Source organism: Vidua macroura, chromosome 8 (assembly GCF_024509145.1).
Source record: "Vidua macroura isolate BioBank_ID:100142 chromosome 8, ASM2450914v1, whole genome shotgun sequence".
Lineage (NCBI taxonomy): Eukaryota > Metazoa > Chordata > Aves > Passeriformes > Viduidae > Vidua > Vidua macroura.
In genome coordinates, this window is record NC_071578.1 from 33,858,694 (window position 1) to 33,878,212 (window position 19,519).

Consider the following 19,519-nt stretch of genomic DNA (forward strand, 5'->3'; position numbering starts at 1 on the left):
ATGCCTGTGCATAGAAGAACAAATTGTCCCAACATAAAAAGCAGTAATTGTAATACTGAGCTATAAAAATAAAAAACTGAACAGCCCAACAGGAAGAGAGCACATGAATGGGTTTGTATGTTCTGCAAACTTAGCAAGAGACTCATTTGTCCACAAAAATCTACAGCCAGACTGATTTAAAGTCTATCTTTTAGATTAGATTGCACTGGTTATATACTAATCCTTCCCCAACACCGAAATTACAATTCTGGCACAGAACAGCCCAACTGTAAACCACACCACAGCAGCTCTCACTTGTCTCTGGTGGTTTATATTTCAGTAGCTAGCCTCAGATTTTTCAGCAGCTGTTGTCCAATTTGGACATTCCTATGGTCTGGGATATTTTTTCTTTGCTGATTGCTAAAACACAGTTGCCAAACCTACATTTTTATAAAGGTATCTTACAGGGAGGACTTGTTTAAGTAAACTTCTAATGAAGTTTGCAAACAAAATCCAGGTTGCTGATTATTTCTCTGCCAAATTGTCCAGACCTCTGTGTTTCATGAGGTTGCCTTTGATAACCTACTTTGTATGGCTTTAATTGCTACTCCCCTTGTCCTCTGAAGTCTGGTATCTAAACCAAGGATAGTTTCCACTAATCCTTCTTGAAAGCAGGACCTTTGGCCCTGATAGTCATTGCATTGACAGCTCTAGAAATTCACTGTGGCATGTGCTGTATTTATATTTCATTTCTATCCATTTTGACAACAAAAATCAGTCATTTTCAATTTGCCTCCTCTCAATTTTCAGCTTCCCAGGGTCCAATCAGACACAGGAAAATAAGTGGGCACCAAACAGCTGTAACTCAAGTGGGAAGCTGAATGTTTCAGCAAAAGTAATGCTGTAAAAAACATCCGCGTGTTGGGAACCAAAGGGCAAATTCACCTTTTTGTAAGTGACATAAGCAAGCCTTCTTGATTCTCTGACAGCACGTGCTACTGTTGAGCAACCAGGACTACCTCTCCCACATGAAAAAACTCAGGTTTTAGACTCAAAACTATCCGAGAAAAACACAGCTAAGGTCCCACATACCATACAAATGCAGCTCTGTTGTCTTGGCATTACTATTGTATTGTTAACAAAGTCAGAAGCTTCAAGGATCAGATGTGGTACGACATGCAAATCAATTTTCAGAACCAATTTTCACCTAAGGAGGGGAATTTCAATCCTTCCAAAAATAGTATCAGATACAAAAACAAGTGGGCAGAATTCAGTCAGTGAGACACAAACCCTCCTCAGTCAGAGAGCGCTACCCCAAAGACAGTTTATAGACCTGTTTTACCTGATCCCACAGCACAGCTAGCACTGATATGAGGTTTTTACTGCTTCACTCTCCCTCTCTACACAACATAATTCATCCACTTCTCAAACACTGCACAGCAGGACTCTGCCTTTCTGCCAGATGTGGATTGCAGCCCAAAAACACAGTTCTCCGAACATCCTAAACCCTGCCAAACCCAGCATTATCCTACTGCAAAATAGCCATGTAGCTGGAAGATATCGCAAGTTGCACATGCAAAGACTTTACCTTAGGGCTATGAGTATCTGACAGATAGAAGCTCACTCCAGAAGCCTCCTGCCCACATAAAACAAAACAGGGAAAAGGCAAAACAGGTGGAAAAAACCAGGGCATATTAGGTGACTCATCAAAAAGCTGAGGTGTCCCCAGACTTAACCCCTTGCACAATTTTTGCATCCCAATATGGGCTGAACCCCTCTGTTTCCTTAACACTCCCCTCCCCAGCAGTGTGCTGCCAATATATTTTACAAGAGAGATGCTGTTAAAGCAGTCATATCTCTCACTCCTGCAGCTCTGAACTGTGCTGCTGGTACAATTCCTTATCAACAGAAACAGTCTCTACTGGGCAGGAAGGGAAAAAAAGGAACAAATCAACTCAAAACTGAGCAGAGACCGAGATGTCATGATACGTCATCCAAGGTTAGCAAGAGCTTACGGAGTCATCCATCATTTTTATTCCCGAAGGGAGACTGTTGCTTTAAAATTGAGATGGAGAGAAATGTTTGAACCCATTACTCGATGCCTGCAGTTCAACAGCTTCATACAGAAAGGTGTCAGAAGGCTGAAGCTGGGGATCAGAGCAGTGCAGGGCACAGAGAGGAACTGGTTTCAAGCTTTACTGGCCAGATCTGCCCCTCAGGTAAACAGCCAACAGCTCACCCCCCTTCAGCAACCAAGTGTGGAATAACTGCACCCAAATTTTAGTCGATACAGGCTTGCTCACCCCTCCCAAAATAAGCAATACTTGGGAGTGTAAAAAGCACCAAACCAGACCACTAAAATGAGAAGCTTTAAGCACTAGGATAATTTTCTGGGTCTCACAGGAACATATGCAGGAATTCACATTCCACATCCATCAGATCTTTCATTTCCTGCCTCATCTGCAGTAAGATGCATGCTAAGAGGCTCAGGGTTATGCAGCAGCTGCACTCCCAAAATGATTACAGGAGCAAGAGGAAAAAAGTCCCAGTCCTCTACCTAAAATTAATGCTTCATCCAGGTCTAGACAACCAAAAGGTAAAAATAACAGCATCTCTATAGGTCCTAACGTAGCTTCCTGAATAATACCTGGGTGACAAAGTAAATCAAAGCCTTGCTGAAAAAAGTCAGCCTTTTGGCTACCAGTGAGTGTTCTCTGATGGAAAAAGAGGGAACAGCTCCTGTTCTCCAGGTATGTAATTATCAATGATGGAATGCTAACAACTTTAAGAGACTGAATCTCCAAGCACTAATTCAAATCAGAAAAGAGGTTGACCAGGGAAAAGAAAAAAAAAAAGAAAAAAAAAAAAAAAAAGAAAAAAAAAAAAAAAAAGTGAACATCTTACTCTAGAACCCAAATAAAACTCATTACCTGGAGTACCAGTGCAGCAGGAACTGCAGCACTTTTGTGAAAAACAGATCTTTCTCTGCATAAAAATTTCTTACTACAAGTAAAGCATTTAGAGATGTTTGCAAGTGCTTCTGGCAACATCTATTTTACAAATTATGAGGGACCTCCTTTATAATGAGGCTGCCTTAAGTCTGATACAAAGCAGCTCACCTTTTCCAACAAGAAACAGCTATTTTCCTCTCTATCCCGACTTTTGCTGCATGAAACACTGAATGTCCTTATTGGCTCTAAAAGTGGTTATCCTAAAATCTCCAGGCTGGAATGTCAGTGAGGAAAATTGCTGCGAGCTTCCCCAGGCAGCCCCAGCAACCCAAGCCACCCACCTCAAACACGCTGAAGAGCTCCATTTATCTGTCTGTACCTCATTTCTGTTCCTGTACTCAATCTGTTAGATTTTGGTCTCTCTTAAACAGGATGCTGGAACCCTGGACGCTGAGAATTTTAGACTCTCTGTGCTGACAAACACTGACTCCCAAGAGAACACAGCATTTGACCTGAGAACGTGGAGAAGACTTCCAAAATTGAATAATAGAACTAAAATTGAGTGTGTAGTTTGAATATAAGCATGTAATATCATGCAGTAGAAAACTTGGAGTTTAAAGTTTTAAAATATAATAATATATATAAGGCTAAGATAAAAGTTTTAAAGCAGTAACTAGTCCTTCATGAGTTTGAGTAGTACTTTGTAATTAGACAGAAAAGTCCACATTAATGAGATACGAGTGATTAGTTATTAAGTTAAAAATAATTTAGAGTGTCATTTCTTAATTAGATGGTTTTTCCTTAAAATATGTTGTAGAGATAGATACGAAGCCATTTTTGTAACTTGTTAGTGAAATACTGTGGAACTCACAACTTGTAAGACTGTAATATAAATAAAAAATTATAAACATCTAAGTCTAAACACAAAATATCATCTCAAACACTTTCAATCCCAACCATAACCAAAACAACAACAACAAAAAAGAATCAACACAGTACCTCAATCCTAAATTATCCAAGTTCCCTTCTGTCCTCCCCTTTTTCTTCTCCATCACACCAGCTGTTTTCAAAGTAAAAGAGACCCAGGGCAAAACCATGCCCTGACCAGAAACCTGCTGTGCAAGGGATGTGATGTGTGACTTCCCAACACAGCCAGTGTTTTTGCACCAGCACATAAGCTCTGACTGGACTGAAGTACATTGAGCTGTGAGGGATTGACTGGGGCCAGCTGCCCGGGAACAGGACAGGAGGATGCAGGATAAAAGGATGAAGACAGGGAGATCATTCACCACTCCTCACTGGCTTAACAGACTGGACTAAGGGAAAACTGATTTACTGCCAATTAAACTAGATAATATCAACAAACAGGATGAAATTAACACTTTCCCCCTAACCCAACCTTTTATCCAGGATTCAACTCTGCCCAGAAACCCCTTAGACACTGCACACTGAGATCCCTCATCCCATGGGTACCCCACAGAGGCACTCCTCAGTCCCGAACACCCCACAGAGATCAGAGGCTCTTCAACCCCAGACACCTCTCAACCTCCTGAGACGCCCCACAGATATCAGAGACCCCCCTCAGCCCCATGACACCCCACACAGCCTTCAGAGACCCCTCAGGCCCAGGCACCCCACACAACCATCACAGAGACCCCTCAGTGCCAGGCACCCCACACAGCCCTCACAGAGACCCCTCCCAGCCCCAGGCACCCCACCCAGTGACTATTAAACCAGTCTGCCAATAAAACCCTTCGCAAAGGAGCCAGTGTGGGGCTCTGAGCACTCACAGGACCTTGCCAGCCCACAGCAGCCCCTCCCTGAGAAGCTCTGAGGGCAGCGGGGTGACCAGGGGAAGATGGCGGCGCCTCATGAGGGACCTGCCTGCTGCCAGTGCCAACTTCAGCTAATTCCCGCTAATTCCTCCTCAGCATCCTCCCTGCCTTCCTCAGACACCTCCAAAGGGATCAAAACAAGCCTATCTGCCTGCATCTCTCACCCTCTTCTTTTCTTTCCGAGGTGTCTGGACACCATTGCCTGCTTCCCGGATCTCTGAGAGAAAAAAAAAAAATTAAAAATCCCAAAAACCCAAAACCAATAACAACAAAAAAACCCAAACAAATAAAACCCCTCAATCTTCCTTTGAAATTGAGCCCAACTTTATCAGGGATTTTCAACCCTGTATTCTCTCTATGGTCTCTGGATACATTCACACAGCCAATACAGGTGTGTAGTATTTCCCTCCAGGCATACCCTGGGCTGCTTTTGGGCATCTGGGATGTGATAAAACACCCCCTGCTCCCACAAGGGTACAGCTCACACTGCATCCATGCAAACCCCCAGGGATCTGGCTGGAGAGGGAACGCAGTGGGGAAAGCCCCTGTACCCAAGAGCTGTGCCCTCGCAGTGACAGCAACAAGCCAAGACTTCCAAGCACAATTTTCTCTCAGTCCAAACTGCTGCCTTTTTCAACCATACAGCTTGTCTCCCAGGACCCAAACAACACTTGTCTGATTAAATCCCACTGCCTTGAACTGATTCCTCTTTCTGACAGCACGACCTTACTCCACCCCACTCAAGAGGTCAGGTTTTACACAAAAAAGAACATTTTGCACCCACTGCCTCCACAGGGCAGCGCTTCATGTGGATGAAGGTCAAGCAAATGAGAACCCATCTGAACTGCAGTGCTGTTCTTTGTGGATTTTTTCTTCTGTGTTTTAAAATCAGGCTGTAGACAGACACAAAAAAAAAAGGCAATGCCAGCAAGATGTGGGAAGTGTTATCCCTTACATTTGGAAGCACTTTGTATGACCTACACGTTAGCAAATGATCTTCATTTGCCTCAGTTCTCGTTCCTGCCTGCATTTTCTCTTCTTCCAGCATTAGTACAAAGCTCTATCACATCTGCTAGGAAGGGAACATAAACAGGAGGTGAGCTATAAATACTCTTTTCTCATCCTGCTTCCTTTGCCCATCTGCCTAAAAAGAAGCAGGTAATCCACAGTGTCCAGGAAGAGGCGGGGGTAGGAGGAAAGAGATTAATTCTCTGCAGAAAAGGGAAAAAGAAGAGATGAAGTAACTGTTCCTCATCCTTCGTTGTGCCTTTCTCCCAGGCATTACTGCTGCTCTGGAGATATTGAAACGAGGAGTTGCAGCAGCAACTGCCGTTGAGCAGGAACATCACTGCATCTGATGTGTTTGATTGAGCCTCTGGGAGACAACAGAGGGAAGTGGAGGTAATAAAAGGGAAAAAAAGTTGAGCTGACATCTTAAGCACATCAGTCAGGCAGAATCTATTGCTTTTAACAGGTGTTTCCTTTGCCACCATCTACATCACTTCACCCTTAACTAAAAACCAAATCAAAACCCCAAACTGAAACCTTTTCTCAGTCTATATTCTTAATTTCATTGCAAGTGTCAACAACTTACAGAGAATTACCCAATTCCTAACTTAAGACAGATGACAGGCAGGGTACACCAGGTCACGCTCCCTCTTTCACCCAACCTTCACACTGAACATCCTACCTCTGGCAGACAACACAAAACAGGGCTGGAACTTCTCCCTGACAGCTTGTGATGCTAGATCACAGTCTGACCATGAAAATATTTTTGCTTTACTGGAGCAGGATGGTTTGGATTCCACTTCTTTAATACAATCCTCATGGTCACTGGGGAAAAAAAAAAAAAAAGCTGAGAATTTTAATTCCTTTGAGTCCTGAAGGCTTGAAACACAGAACTCAAAACACTAGGATTCATTTAAACCTGTGTCAGCTTTGAAATATGAGAGCTAAACTCCTTTTCCTAATTTCCAGATTCATCACTTGAATCTTACTGAAAAGGTTTATAAATCTCTCCTCAAAATTAAGGGGGCTGTCAACCACTGTTTAAAAAAATGTTTGAAGAACTCGGTGAGTTCTGAGCCCACTAATTTCATGGATTTTGTCTCTCTCAACCACCCACAGCTGAAAACTGTATAACTAAGAAGGCATCAGATGGATTCCCCTCAGCAATTCCCCAGGGCAGCTTAGCTGTTGTTTTGTCATTTGGTTTCTTGTTTGATTTTCTTCCTCTAGCACTTACCAACCCCATTAGGAAACTCCTTTAGCCTCTTGTTAGAACCAGTTTAAAACAAGAGCTCTTGCCCCTCTTCTCCCAGTGCAAAAAGAGCTTCTCAGTGAGGAAACAGCACCTCACTGACATTCCTGCACTTCCAGCATCAAGAATGAAACAATGAGCAGAGTTATGGAGCGAGATTCCCACAAGTGCAAGGGGATTCCTTCTGCCTCGGTGCATGCTGGGGAGCAGCCAACTCACACTGGTTTTCCAGGGAAATAAACTCAGAAACGAGGGAACCTCGCTGTTGAAAAGACACAGCAGGCTCCTGCAAGCTTTGGAGTCGGCGCCAGCACATGCACAGCTTGGGAGGATCTGCTCTGAAATAGGGAGAGGTGCAACATCCTGCAAGCCACAGCAGCCCAGCACATCCCACTGCTGGGGGAGTCTGACACCATCAACTCTCTGCAGGAAAGCACAACACAAAGCAATCTCACCTCTCTGGCTAACTTTACACATGGGTTTGGTCCAAAAAGTGGTGGAACAAAAAGGTAAGTATTCTCAGACAGCAAGAGGCTGTACCCACAAAGGCACATCCAGTCAGTCCACAAAAGTGGTTCCTTCTTTTGGATTATGAGCCTTACAGGGTGAGCCTAGAGGCCAAATTCACTTGAGGATTAAATCCTTTATGAGGCACTTAGCAGGGAAGTTTAAGAGTATTGCCCAGAAGTGCCAGACAAGCTTTATAGATACTCTAATTCTCACAAGTTCAGATCCTAAGCAAAAGACTAAGTTTGGCTACAAATACTTGCAGCCAGTTAACACTGGCCAGGTTTATTCTGGAAGAAATACCTAAGTGTAGGATGTTCAAAACTTGGCATTCTTCCTTGCTTTCTACAATCAGTTTGCAGCAGTTTACCACCAGGTGTGATTAGTACAGTAAAAATCAATCCTCTTGTTAGTCCCACACCCATCTCATGAAGCCCTGGAAGAATCCCCTTCCAGAATTAAGGGTGGATGCCTGATTCTCCCCATGGATATGCTGCCTGCCACAAGGATTGTTACTGTGCAACTCTGGCTTCTAAATCCCATATGTTCCCTGACAAGACTAGAGCAACAGAAGGAAAAGAAAAAAATCCAATAAAAATATATGAGTGTTTTAAAGCCATTAAAGAACTCCATTTCATTGTGCTACCAGACCACAGATCAAGGATACTTACATGCAAACTTAATATCCCTGTATGTTAATGTTTAATGTCCTTTGGTTAACAATGTACTTTTACTTATTTTGCAGGATGGCCTGCCTCCTGTGCCCTGAGAGAGGAGATGGTGCAATGCTCACCTCCTGTGTGCCATAGGTACGTGCCTGGAGAGGCAACTTGGCAGAAGTTGAAGCAGGAGTGAAAGGCAGTGCTCTGCAGAGGCAGATCTTGATTGACACACTAATAACATGCAGGAAGAACACAAACACATTAATTGTGAACCTGACGCTTCACTAGTGTGTTAAATTCAGTTCCCAAGGTTTCCCAGTTCAGCTTTTCCCTGCTCATCTCACCTGGTCTATTCAGGAGAGGAGGAGGTCACAGAGTCACAGAATCCTGGAATGGTTTGGGCTTGAAGGGACCTTAAAGATCATCTTGTTCCACCTTCTCTTCCCATGGGCAGATACTCCTTCCACTATCCCAGGCTGCTCCAAGCCCTGCCCAACCTGGCTTTGGACACTTCCAGGGATCCAGGGGCAGCCACAGGTTCCCCGGGCACCCTGTGCCAGGGCCTGGCCACCCTCCCAGGGATGAATTTCTTCCCAACATCCCATCTAACCCTGCCCCCTGGCAGTTTAAAGCTATCTCCCCCTGTAAATATTCTCTCTTTTTGTAGGTTCCCTTCATGTACTGGAAAGCCACAATTAGGTTACCCCAAAGTTTTTCTTCCCCAGACTGAACAATCCCAATTCTCCCAGCCTTTCCTCCCAGCAGAGGTGCTCCATCTCCCTAACCATAGGAAAGTGGTGTTGACCCTTTCTGTACAGCACAAGCAGCACCCATAGGGTATCCTGCAACATTCTGTGCATGCTTTCAGAAACTCAAACTTGCTCCTGGCTCCGCTGGAAGAGGAAAAGCTTTTATCACCTGTGGGACTGCTGCCCAAACCCCAGCCTTGGCAGCAGGTGGGGCTGACTGGAACCCTCACTGCTTCATCATCGGTCATAAGCAGGAGGCCCAGAGATCAAAAGGTTTTTATTTAATTGACCATTGATAAAGGGAATGACTGCAACAGCATCTCCTAATAGCTCAGAGCTATTCATTTGAGCATGTCCTGCATGGCATTGCTGTGCTACAAACTGAATGTAATTATGCTCAAATGCATGAAAGCGCAATGGAGGCACAAACAGATAAAGTTTGAGGAAAGCTGTAAACTGAAGTCAATCACTTCATCCAACAGCCAGTGCCATCCTCAAAGCCCAGTCTCATCTATCACTCCTTCAGGCTGAGCCTGTGGGGACAAGAGGCTGGATGCCCTCAGGAAGGGCTGCTGCTCCCCTGTAGGTGCCACCGCAGTGCCCGTGGCCAGGCCACCTTCAGCACCAATCCACTCTGTCCCCTCCCAAACCTCCCCGCTCTGTCTTGTCAAAACAGGGTTTATGGACATGCACTATGCACAAACCCACCTTTAGTTTATATAATGATTAAATCCAGGCATCCAAGTTTAAATCACTAAAGAATTTTAAAGAAAAACAGACCTAAGACTTCCCCTAACTTATCAAGTTAACCACTGCCAGGATGTGTGATAAACCAGGATTACCCAAACATTCCGTTCCACCTCTTTGTTTAAAAATACTGTTTTCTATAAATTTTCTATCCCCCAGACCACAAGGCTTGTTTTAGTAGGATTTTAATTGAAAATTTTCAATTTTCAGCTCAAGTATTTCTACTTTGTTTTAAAAGCACAGAACATATAATACCCTGTGTTTACACCTCTACCTACAGTTTTTTCCCCCACAGAAGCTGTTGCAGCTTCTTCCAAAGAATAAGACACAAGAAGGATCCAACACCAAACAAATCCATTTTCAACAGTCAGTCCCAAAAAGCCAATTTGAACTACTTGCTCAATCATAACCTACAAAGCACACATCAGAGGGTTGCAAAAGGTTTGCAGTTCACACTTCTTTCCTATATGAAGGCTGAGGATTAACTCATATTAAGAGAGATTGAGAAGCCTTGGAAATGAACCACTAGAAAAAAATTACTAGGAAAATGAACATTTTTCTAGTCATTAAGGCCATTTAAGAATGAACAGTCCAGGGAAAAGAGATTATCCTGGGAGAGAGGGATTTGGAATGGAAAGTAACAGAAGATCTTTGGCTTGATCACTTCCTTAAAGCTTTTCCAAATCAATTAAATTTGGTTTAATATGCTGTGATAGGTGTTCAGTGGTCTAGAAGAAGGCAATTTACAATTTGGCTCTGAGTTATACAAGCTGTCAGAGACACCTTTACAGTTTGTATTTGCATTGACAGTTTCAGTTAGTTAATGAAAATTGAACCATTCTTCTCTGGAAAATTAAATATACACACAAAACAGAGCAAAAAAAGCCTCTGTGGAGAAGCCACGAGGCGACAGGCATCAAGACAAGGACTTCAAAACATATGCTTTCAATCCAAGAGAGGAGGCTGGCTCAGCTCACACAGAATCAGATGCTCTCCATACTTTCTTTCCAAGAACTTTTTTAATGCTTTCTCACTGCACTGAATAGCCCTGGGAAGCACGACTTTTCCTTTGATCCAATGCTAATTATGACTTAAAGCTCTTTCAACTGTGAATCCCAGGTTTCTGCTCCTCTGTGGAGATAGCTTTAAGAGGCCAGAGAGAATACCAGAATCCCAGACTAGCTGGGGTTGTAAGGAACTTTAATGCCCATTTCATTCCACCTCCCTGCCATGGGCAGGGACACCTTCCACAGACCAGGTTCCTCCAAGCTCCATCCAGACTGGCCTTGGACACTGCCAGGGATTCAGGGGCAACCACAACTTTTCTGGGCAACTTGTGCCAGGGCCTCTCCCACCCTCCCAGGCATGAATTTCTTCCCAACATCCCATCTAACCCTGCCTTCTGGCAGTTTGAACCCATTCTCTCTTGTCCTGTCACTATCTGCCCATACAAAAGCCCCTCTTTCTCCTTTGTTTTTAAAATGATTTTGGCTGTGTTGGGTGAACAAACAATGGGGAGAGCACATTTCCCCAGCTGACGTGCTGGTAGGGCTCTGCCTGGCTTTCTAAGCCTGTGAAACCTGCTGGGTTCACAGCTCTGCAGTCTGACAAGTGCAGCTGGAAATCATCCCCAAAATATGCATCAACAACTCGGAAGGTCCAGACACAAAGGAAGTGTGATCAGGGCTGGGCCTCTGTTACAATTTGTTTCTTTCATCCCTCCCTGCTTACACTGCACTGCTGATGGGTGGTGGGATTCAAACAACCTGTAAGTGAACCACAACTAGCTGCCACAGCTGCTGGTCACGATTCTTCCCAATGGGCTCTGCTATAAAAGCTTGCACAACCACAAACACTTGCATGAGACATCGAAAGCAGATCACTCTTTTCACAAGGGTTTTTTTTTGTTTTGTTTTTTTTAAGTATAGGACAAAGCTTATTGCTCAAATCAGACAGAAAGCAACAAGGTGATGAGTTTAGGTATGAGGCCCAGGCATTTCCAAGCAAAGAGCTCATCCTTTCGGGGAGCAGGAGGCCCAATGGCACTCTGGAACAGCCTAGGAGAGCTGAAACCTTGCGTGCTTTCCCAGCACAGCACTGAAAACACATTAGCCCTTGAGAAAGCATTAAGAGAAGCATTAAAATAGCTGGCTGGGAGCAGTGTAAGTGGCTGTCCAGACAAATACTAGGTGAATCTATAAAGAGCTCTGGAGACAAAAAAAAAATCCTCAGTGGGAAAGCAGACCACTGCTGCAGACACGCAAACCAGGGACACTTACATCAAGTTCAGACTAAATATCAAAGATCACTCATTTCTGAGGGGGAGCAGTCACAATGGAAACTAAAAACATGCACAAGGCACAGCTGGGAAAGCAGCAGCTAGAAGAGCACAGAGCAGGGAAACAGGAGGAACACAGGTCACAGCCTTGCTACAGCGCTGCAGGACACTGCACCAGCTGCAATCAGATTTGCTCAGGAGTGCAAGAACCCAGCAAATCCACTCAGGCAGAGCACATCCCACATGGATTGCCTACAGACAAGCACCATTTCTGCAGTGACATTCACAAGGACCCTGTGCCATCTCCAGTGAGGAGGCTCTACAGCAAACAACCCCCTCCCCAAATTTTATCTTGCCCTTTCACACAGCAGGCACAGGGTACTTGAGTGTTTTCAAGCCAGTCTGAAAAGGCCAAAGTCTCATCTCTACACTGTGCTTCTGTAATTCAAGGATATCACTATAAACTTGGGAAAAGAATTCAGGCAAAGTTAGAACTGCAAGAGTTTGAATACAGCCTGGGAATCACGCTTGAATGGTGGGCGACTGGCCCACCATTATCTCCTCTGGGGATAAATTTCTTTTCCACATTAGGAACCCAGAAAGATTCATGCCAATATACCTGCAGGCAAGAGAATTAATTTAAGCTCACCTGAGTTTTTTTCTGGCATTGAGAGGTTTCTCAGCAGGCAAATGCTAACAAGGTATTTATGAAGTTATGCTGTATTTGGAAAGAAGGGCAGGGGGGAGCTTTAGCCTGTTCCAGTCCTTCTGAAAAAGGTCATCACCAAGTTGCCACAAGCCCCTACATGCAGCAAGGGGCTGGGCCACCAAATACTTCAAAAAAACCCACAGTATTTCAACTTTTTAACAGTTATTAAGAGTTTCACAGTCTAGAACTGAGTCTGTGTGGTCCTCGGCTTGGAAGCATTTGTGAGACTTGTTCTATTTCTCAGGTCTTATTTGTTATTAATATATACAATAGGTTTAAGAGCACAGTAGCCAGTCTGACAGACTAACAGACACAGTAAAGTCTGATCAGCAGTAACTGCTGTTCTCGCTTTCTGTAGATAGGGAAGATGGATTTAAATCCAGTAAAAGATTAAGTGTCATGAATTTGACACCATGACTCTCTGGATTACCAAAACCTCCACCCTCCATAACACTGAAAAATTCAGAAGCATCATCTCCCAGACCACTGAGCAACCACCACTCCTTTGGTTTTGCAGGCTGGTGAGAAATGCATTGGCAAGTTTGTAGGAGAGCGTGTGGCAGCTCAGAGGATGACGTCTGGCAGAGGGAATTCTCATGTACATTTATTAATTAATAGCAAACTCCTTTTTTGGAATTCTGCATCTTTCAGACAAAGTCCTGCCTAAGGAAGATTAAATACCTAATTTCTCCAAAAAAGGCAACTTCTAGCAAAGCATCTTGTAAAAGTCAGTCCTGTTACCCAAGTGTTGGATCCATAATTTCCCTGGACAAAGAGGCTCCTCTGATGTTTAACCCCCCCAACACCCTGCAGAAATCCCAGCAGGAAATAGGAACACTCTTGTCCCTGCTGGGTGAATGCCATGGGTGTGCAAAGCCAACTCACGCTGTGGTGCTGCTCCCTTGCTGATCTCCATTAAGGGTGTCATTAAGGGTAGCCTCAAGGCTACCAAGCCACAAAACCCTACCGTTTTGTAGAGGGCCACCTTGTACCCTGCTGGGAACCAGGAAGTTAGAGAAAGAGGCTGTAAAACCACCCCCCTACTCACCTTTAACAGCCCTGCATAGAACCACTGACACCTCTGACATCTTAGGTGTAGGAGCTGGTGGCTGGGTAAGAAAAGTCAGGACTTATGGACCTTGCATAAATGGAATTTACAAAGATAAATAGAAATAAAGCCTGCACAGTCCCAAATAGATTTCAAATAAGCTTTCCCCACACTATTTACAGCCCAGCAAGAGGCTTAAAAATGCTCATTCTGATCTAGCTAGAGGTAGCTCACGCAAGTGTCAGGCTCACCTTAATGGGGTGACACGAACTTCTTTTGGTGCCCCAAACCTTCCAGAACTGCATGTTAATGCAAACTCTTTCCCCGCTTCCCTCCTCTTCCCACAAGCCAGGGTTTCTTTGATTCTCAGTCTAATTAGGAGATAATTTTAACTCTGCCACTTGTTTGATTGCACTGGTGCTTAACCACGCTATTAGGCAAATCATTAGCTGACATGTGGCACCTTTTCCATCTCACAGAGACAGGCTCAGTGGGGAGGATGCAGAGGAAACTCCAGAGAAACAACCCCTGCCAGACCTTAGATTTAACAGGCTGCAGCTGTTAAAGCACTGCTTGGGCCACCATTTCCACTTTATCATGAACAACAGGGGCAAGACAAACAGCTGTAACTGCAGTCCAACCTGCCTGGCATCACACATCCAAGGTCACCTGTGAAGGGACAACGGGACAGCTTGATCCTAGAACCACCACTGAGGAACCTGAGCAGCACAGGAGCTGCAGCAACCAAGCAGACAACCAATCTTCTGTACTTGAACACCAGCTGTGCAAGACCCTTCCTGTTCCATTTCTACAACCCCGGGCTCTGATACTGCCTGTGGCACATTCTGGCAAAGGGCATTGGAGCCCATCAGCTCCAGCTTGGAAATGCTGCTTTACAAGTTTACTGTTCCAGGAGAAAACATAGCAGCTTCAGTCACTTGCTGCTGCCTGAGAGAGGCTCCTGTGCCTCACTCACGTCCATTTAGAGCAGACTACTTCAAATGAACAGTAAGTTAGAGCAAGGAGCTTTTCAAAAACCACACGACAGCTGGATAAGTTCTATGAAGGGAGTGTTTCCCACCTTGTGATTCCTTCAGTGATCCCAAGTGAAGTACATAAACAAACAGTAAGACATAATTTAACAACTCAGTGTGCCTAAATTGATTGTTAGGGCATCAGTGAGTCATTAACTGCCAAGTTCAAACAGCTGCTTTCTCCTTCTAGGAAAGCCTTCTGTCCAACACACACAAATTTGCATGGAGGAACCATTTTGCAAGTCTGTGACACCAAAGCCTCCTGCAGCAGCAGCAGCCACAGCTGCTGACTTTGCCAACTCCCTCTGCACAGCAGCTGCCCCAGCAACACATTCCCTCCACACCCCATCTCTGAAGCACCAAGTTCTTGCGCTCTGCTGGAGTGGGGATGAAAGGCATTTCCAGATTGCTCAGCAGGGGATTTACAGCCACAATCACAGGCTTCGCAGCCCAGCCCCTGACCGAAACACCTGAAAACAGTGTTTCTTTCTTCTGAAGTTTCTTGTTAACAGCAGACTGTGTTAAGAGCTGGAAACATCAGTTCACTCAAGGAGACAAGCGATGAGCTGCCTTTCTCTGATCCTTGGGAACAGCAGGAAAAGGTTGAGATAATAGAGGAGGCTTCAAACTGGTTGTCAGTGTTTGCTCTTCACAGAACGTACATTTCACAAGTCGTTTGGGTGACTGGCACCTTTGCATCTTCTCTCCATGTGCTACAGCACCTGGGAACACGAGGAGTCTGAGACCAGGAAGGATCCTCCAGATTGTTTAAAACAAATTTCACATGATAGAAATGGCTCAAGTGCTAACACAATTAATGCTTCTTATACAATTTTACCACATTACAAGGGAAAAATCCCTCCAAGGTCTCCTGCAAATCAATCCTGGGAATCCATTTTTCCTGCTTTTCGCCATGGTAGCTGAATTTACAGTCCCTGGTCATGGAGAAGCAGCCAACCTGGCACAGCTGGAGAACAAAACACAATTTCAGATGGGCTTTTAAAGGTCTCCTTTACTGACTTGATCTTAAACTACAGCACAGACTGCCAGTGCCTTGCTGTTCATGGCAGCAGCTCTTTTGCCTTAATGTGCCAAGAAAAGTCACCGGTGCTTCACAGAGGGCACAGAGGGAGATCATCTCCATGAAGTCACCAGGACCATCTTAAACGGACCACCACAGGCAAGGGACAAGCTCTACCAACAGGAGGGCATACAGAGTCAGATGGCTGATTTCAGAGCTGCTGCTGACAGCACCTATGATTTGTGTCATTACAACAACATTTCTGAAGCCATCAGCTGGTAGCAGCTTACCAGCTATCAACAGGAGCAAGATGGAGAGCAAACCCATGAGCTACCAATGACGCTACCAGGAAAGTCCGTGAATATTCACGCCACTAAAACAAAAGTGAATTAATTTTTTTTTTTTTTACTATGAAAGAAAAATTAGTGGCTTCAAGTAACCCCAAAGCTTTACAAACGTTAGTACACCAAAACAACAAACCCAAAGATGACCAAAAGGACTGTTTCACTCCATTTTTCTGGACCAGTGCATTTGTACTTCCTATTTTCCCCTCCTTAAGGAGACCCCCATCCAGTTCACTGTATTGAGCAAGCAAATCCACACTAATGCATCAGGTTTTAGCTTTTCTATGTTTCAGACTCTGTGCTGCTTTAGTGTGTAGTTCTGAGCTTCATATTAGGGGATGGTGAGCTCTCTTCACAGAGTAGGGAGACAAAACAATTCCTTCTCCAGCTAGGGACCAAGGACAAATGATCCAAATCTCAGGCCCAAGAGCACAAACAACGTGGACTGAAGAGAGAAAAACAAGCAGGATGGGACTTCATGGGCTAAAGCTGGAATTGGACAATTAAGTCTAATATGCAAATGGAGAGAACTTCTATAAGTGAGAGCCCCCGTGACCGGTCGTGCATTTTGTGACCATTTTGGTTCATCTTTGGTGTAGCCCTGGCTGGGCTCTTGTGCTGCCCAATGTAGATCCATTAAGGCCTTTTTATAAATCCCTACTTTCTTCTTTAACTCCATGTAGTCTCTGTTCTAGCTCAGCCTTCACAATACATCAACACCGTGGAGTAGAAGTCACACACACGTACAACACAAGGCACACTTTATTCACACAGCTTACACATATTTCAGACTGTAGTTTTCCAAAACTTTTTCTCTTTTTTTTTTTTTTAACCCAGCTTGGAAACAACCAGCAATGGCTCTAGTAGGAATTAAACCAACTTTTATAATCCATGTGGCACGCACACCTGACACACAGGTGTCTACAGCTGGAGCCATACTGTCAACATGGACAACAGGCACACACCAATGATCTACATGAAATATAGGTAACTAAACTTTCAAATCAGCAACCCATTTTTGTACCAAATAGAACAGTGACAGCACTGTAAAAGCACCCACATTGTGTCTGCTGGGCACAGGCAGCACAGTGGAAGAGGGGCAGCTCCCAGTAGGCTCTAAAAGTCACAATGCAGTGAGCAAGCCTGTCTTGAACTGAGTAATAGAGCACAGTCATCCAGATTTATTAAGAATATTTCTTCAGAGCAGTCCTAAAATACAATGGATGCATGCTTGGGCAATGCCACAGATCAAGCAGGCTCTTAGGTTACACTTGCAGCTGTTTCTTCAGCTGTCATCAGCTATCTGGGAATTTCTCACTGACAGGAGAGGCTGCCCTTGCCCTGCTGGCCAGGTCCCCCCACCACACTCCTGATCTCAGCATCTTCAAAACACAGTTCATGGCACCACTTACAGCACATCCCTGCTAACAGAAGCACGTCAGGCACTCCTCCATCATCATCTTTACAGACAAAACCAAAGAAGCTGAATCCTGCTCTTTGTAACTGTAGGACTGAGAAAGAATTACAGGGTTAAAGTGAAAAATTGTGTCAAAGGCTACCAGTTTGGCTTAAAATTTGAGTGAAGCATGCCTCTGCTAGTCATCAGCTTAAAGAATAACACATTTAAGAGCTGCATAGAGAAAACAAACTGCATTCCTGGGAAAGAAAGAAGAAATGGCTCAGCTGCAGTTCTCAGGAGCAAACTCACAGGTTCTCAGGAAACTCAGAAGCAGATTCACACCACCAGATTTGGTAGTAGAAAGTGAATACAAGAGATAAGGATGAAAACTGAACACCAAATGGGATTTTCAGTTACTAAATGCCAAGTGCAAACTTGTAATCTGTTTCTGTATGGCCCTGAATATATTCACTTGACCCTTAGCATACCTCATGTTTTAGGGATTTTTTTAACGCATCACAAAAAGACACAGAGGTGTCAGCCCCATCCCCTTACCCAGAACCCATCCTTTGGGAGCAGGCAATGGATCACAAGTGAGCCACTTCAGCATTCCTCTTCCACTGGCAGACTTGCACATTGCTGAGCAAGGGAAAAACCTCCCTTTCCCAGTTATTTTATTAGTTTTAAGTTTTCCCTCTTCCCAGATACCAACTATATTTTAACATTTTACAACTGCAAGTTAAATTTAGCATGGGAAGGAGACCAATGCCTGCTTCCACTGTCCCAAGTCTGCAGTCACTGTTACCAGCCCAGTGTATCTCACAGGGGCTTGCCAAACCCCAGTACTGAGCTCTGTGTGGTGCTCCTGACAGGCTTCCCTAACATCCACCCTCTCCAGGTATCCTTGTTCCCTGCCATATTATCACTCCTTGCTCTTTATCACAATCCAGGGAAACTTCCACAGCCATTTCCTTACAGCACCAAGGCCAGGAAAAACATTTTACTGAACTGTGCAACCTTCGGCAGCTTCTTGGCTCACAGTTCATAAGAAAAGTTATCACTGGCTCATACAAAAATCTCTAATGCAGTTAAAATATTTCTGGCAGAGAAACAATAAAAAAGTAAAGTGTTTCAAATGCCTGGCTAAATTTGCTACAATAGATGAGAAAGGGCTTTCTAAGCAAGTTTATCCATGAGATCACCTCTCTGTGATGTACAGCAACAGCTCGATTAATCACAAAACTATTTGCAAGGACTTGCCAAAAAGAGAGGAATAACGGAACTGACCCTGCAGAACAGCTCCCCAACACACATACTCTTCATCCTTCTGCATGAGGAGCTGCTCAAGACTGAACTCTGAATTGAAAACAATTTTTTTTCCATTTAAAGTAATCATGCAACAACAATGCAAACTGGCTTTGTCCTTTCTCAAGTGGTTGCTGCTTTATTCACTACAGCCCTCTGTTTGCACAGCACTTAAATACTGATTCAGTTCTTTCTAATGAAAGATTTCATGTAGAAAAGAACCAAAAGAGGTAATTCAGGTACACAGAGAGTGATTTATCCATGTACCTCCACACAGGCAGCATTCTTCCTCCAGTCAATAAACTTTATTCCTCCTTAGGAAGGATTTCACACAGACATCAAACACAAATAGATTGTCCAGCTCAAAGTGGGAAGCACACAGGTCAAAACACACTCTCCAGCTCCAAATCACCATTTTTATTTCTCTTGTGACCCCTGCCAAATAGGCTTCCCTTGTATGCCAAGGGTGAATTCCCAGTGCTACCAGCTCTTGCTGGATTCCCCCAAACTCCTCATATCCCCCTTAGCCCCACCGTCAGGAGACCTATTTCAATCAAACCCTCCAATATCTCAGTTCTACTGCCAAAAAGCAGAGTCTGTAACTTCTGGTATTCAATAGCCTTAAAGTATCAAAGTGTAGATGAGTCATCAGGGCAAAATTAAAAGGAACTGGGTTTTTTAATATTGCCAG

The 19,519-nt window shown here is 44.2% G+C and overlaps 1 protein-coding gene across 2 annotated transcripts in view; it reads right to left on the reverse strand.

Moving 5' to 3' along the window:
• The window catches only part of MCU (mitochondrial calcium uniporter), an 85,944-nt gene that overhangs the window by 13,250 nt on the left and 53,175 nt on the right, over nucleotides 1-19,519 (reverse strand). The window lies entirely within an intron of this gene.